The sequence below is a fragment of the Austrofundulus limnaeus genome, unplaced genomic scaffold, assembly GCF_001266775.1.
Source record: "Austrofundulus limnaeus strain Quisiro unplaced genomic scaffold, Austrofundulus_limnaeus-1.0 Scaffold1953, whole genome shotgun sequence".
NCBI classification, from domain to species: Eukaryota; Metazoa; Chordata; class Actinopteri; order Cyprinodontiformes; family Rivulidae; genus Austrofundulus; species Austrofundulus limnaeus.
This window is the reverse complement of record NW_013954355.1, coordinates 34,870-38,165: the sequence shown is the minus strand read 5'-3', so window position 1 is coordinate 38,165 and position 3,296 is coordinate 34,870. Positions and strand designations below refer to the sequence as shown.

At 52.6% G+C, this 3,296-nt stretch overlaps 1 long non-coding RNA gene across 2 annotated transcripts; it reads right to left on the bottom strand.

Annotated features, from left to right (window-relative positions):
- LOC106536741 (uncharacterized) lies at positions 1-813 on the bottom strand. Of its 2 annotated transcripts, none has more exons than XR_001312575.1 (3): positions 711-813; positions 216-578; positions 1-78 (listed from the first exon to the last, which is right to left on the bottom strand). It is a non-coding gene; the product is annotated as an uncharacterized LOC106536741 (long non-coding RNA). The 2 variants fall into 2 exon arrangements; XR_001312576.1 differs by having other exon boundaries at positions 216-575; positions 711-783.
- Between the last annotated feature and the right edge of the window lie 2,483 nt (positions 814-3,296).

Genomic DNA, 3,296 nt, shown 5'->3' with positions numbered 1-3,296 from the left:
CACAACAGATGTTTAATGTCTGTTCCTCAGGTTGTGGAGTCCAGGTTGGTGTGTGAGTTTGGAGCTGATCAGCAGCTGCTGTGAAGGAAATGAAATCTATTTGTTTACAGATTCTAACATCAAACCATCAAATAAAGTCTGTTTAACTTGAATCTGATGAGTTTTGTTTGAGTTTTATCATCAAGTCAAAGAGGAGAGAGTTGAAATCTTCTTACCAGAAACATTCAGGTGACAGGTTTTAAATCCAGAACCATCTTCAGTCTTCACTTCACACTGATACAGACCAGAGTCCTCAGTCCTGAGTTTGGACAGATGCAGTCTGAGGCGTCCTTCTCTGAGGACGTCTTTGTCACAGAGGACTCGTCCTGCAAACTGTTGATCCTGAGACTCTGACACCTCAAGGCCTTCATGGACCTGATACAGGACTGCCTCTCTGACAGGAGCTAACAAACTGCAGTAGATAAACAGCTGTGTCCAGGATCTGTCAGGTCTGCTAGTGAAGGTCTACTCCAGGCTGATGTCCTGGTTCTCCTCTGCCTGATAGGAGCTCTGGTTCACAGTCACTACAAATGTTGCTGCTGAGGAGACACAGAGGAGCAGACACACTGACAACTGGAACATGGAGGCTTTAAACTCCATCTACAGACGACAAAATACAACAACTCAGTGGTTCACACTTCTTTGGACTGAAATTGAAGATCCAAACTGACCAGAGGGACATGAGGTGAGGAGGAGGAGCAGCAGGAGTATCTTCATGCTGCAGGGACAGAGAGGGGGAGACACATCAAGTCAAAGATCACTCAGGACACAAGAAGGTTGGAGGGGGTGTTATTATGCTGGATGTTTTTGAGCACCCCTCCCTCAAATCATTGCTGTAAGTGTAACCCACTTCAATGTGTACCGATCATAGTCTAGGTTTGTAGAAGCTGAGAGGCCATGCAATAACCAAATACACAGTTTCATTTTGTTACGTTTTCTGCCGCTTATCCAGGATCGGGTCACGGGGGCAGCAGCCTAAGCAGAGAGACCCAGACTTCCCTCTCACCAGCCACTTGGACCAGCTCGTCCGGGGGGATCCCAAGGTGCTCCCAGGCTAGCCGAGAAACATAGTCCCTCCAGCGTGTTCTGGGTCTTCCCCTGGGCCTCCTCCCAGTGGGACATGCTCAGGACACCTCACCAGGGAGGCGTCCAGGAGGCATCCTAACGAGATGCCCGAGCCACCTCAACTAGCTTCTCTCAACGTGGAGGAGCAGCGGCTCTACTCTGAGTCCCTCCCAGATGACCGAGCTTCTCACCCTATCTCTAAGAGAGAGCCCAGACACCCTGCAGAGGAAACTCATTTTGGCCACTTGTATCCGCGATCTCGTTCTTTTGGTCACTACCCAAAGCTCGTGACCATAGATGAGGATAGGAACGTAGACCGACCGGTAAACCGAAAGCTTTGCCTTCTGGCTCAGCTCCCGCTTCACCACGACAGACCGGTACAGCTCCCGCATCACTGCAGACGCAGTACCAATCCGCCTGCCTATCTCCAGCTCAATTCTTCCCTCATTCGTGAACAAGACCCCGAGATACTTAAACTCCTCCACTTGGGGCAGGACCTCCTCCCCAACCCGGAGGTGGCACGCTACCAGTTTCCGGCTCAAGACCATGGTCTCGGATTTGGAGGCACTGATCCTCATCCCGGCTGCTTCACACTCTGCTGCGAATTGCTCCAGTGAGAGCTGGAGATCACGATCTGATGATGTCAATAGGACCACATCATCCGCAAAAGCAGAGATGTGATCCTAAGGTCACTAAAAAAGATCCCCTCAACACCTTGGCTGCACCTAGAAATTCTGTCCATAAAAGTTATGAACAGAATCTGTGACAAAGGTCAACCTTGGCAGAGTCCAACTCTCACTGGAAACGAGTCTGACTTACTACCGGCAATGAGGACCAAGCTCTGGCACCGGTCAAACAGGGAYCTAACAGCCCGTATCAATGGGCCTGGTACCCCATACTCCCAGAGTACCCCCCACAGGAGTCCCCGATGGACACGGTYGAATGCCTTCTCCAAGTCCAATAAACACATGTAGACTGGTTGGACRAACTCCCATGCACCCTCCAGGACCCTGCTGAGGGTGTAGATCTGGTCCGCTGTTCCACGACGAGGACGAAAACCACACTGCTCTTCCTGAATCCAAGATTCGACTATCCGACGGACCCTCCACTCCAGAACCCCCGAATAGACCTTACCAGGGAGGCTCAGAAGTGTGATCCCCCTATAGTTGGAACACACTCTGCAGCCCACCTTTTTAAATAGGGGGACCACCACCCCAGTCTGCCAATCCAGGGGAACTGCCCCCGATGTCCACRTGATATTGTAGAGTAGCGTCAACCAATGCAACCCCACAATATCCAGAGCCCTAAGGAACTCTGGGCGAATCTCATCCACCCCCGGCGTCCTGCCATCGAGGAGCTTTTTAACCACCTCGGTGACCTCGGCACCAGAGATTGGAGAGTCCGATCCAGGGTCCGCAGGCTCTGCCTCCTCATGGGAAGACGTGTCAGTAGGATTGAGGAGGTCCTCGAAGTATTCCGCCCACCGACCCACAACATCCCAAGTTGAGGTCAGCAGCACACCATCCCCACCATAAACAGTGTTGTGGCGAACCACTTTCTCCCACTGAGACGCCAGATGGCACACCAGAATCACCTCAAAACCATATGGAAGTCGCTTTCTGCAGCCTCTCCGAACTCCTCCCACACCCGAGTTTTTTCCTCAGCGACCACCCGAGCCGCAATCCGCTTGGACTGCCGATACCTATCGGCTGCTTCCAGAGTCCCACAGGCCAAAAAGACCTGATAGGACTCCTTCTACAGCCTGACACCATCCCTCACTGCTGGTGTCCACCAGCGGGTTCGAGCGTTGCTGCCACAACAGGCACCGACAACCTTACGCCCACAGCTCAGGTAAGCTGCCTCGACAATGGAGGCACAGAACATGGCCCACGTGGACTCAATGTCCCTCACCTCACCCGGAACATGTTTGAAGTTCCCCCAGAGGTGTGAGTTGAAGCTCCGTCTGACAGGAGACTCTGACAGACATTCCCAGCAGACACACACTATACGTTTAGGTCTGCCAGGTCTGACCGGCATCCTCCCCCATCAACGGAGCCAACTCACCACCAGGTAGTGGTCAGTTGACAGCTCCGCCCCTCTCCTCACCCGAGTGTCCAAAACATGTGGCTGCAGATCAGATGAAACGACAGCAAAGTCGATCATCGAGCTGTGGCCTAGGGTGTCCTGGTGCC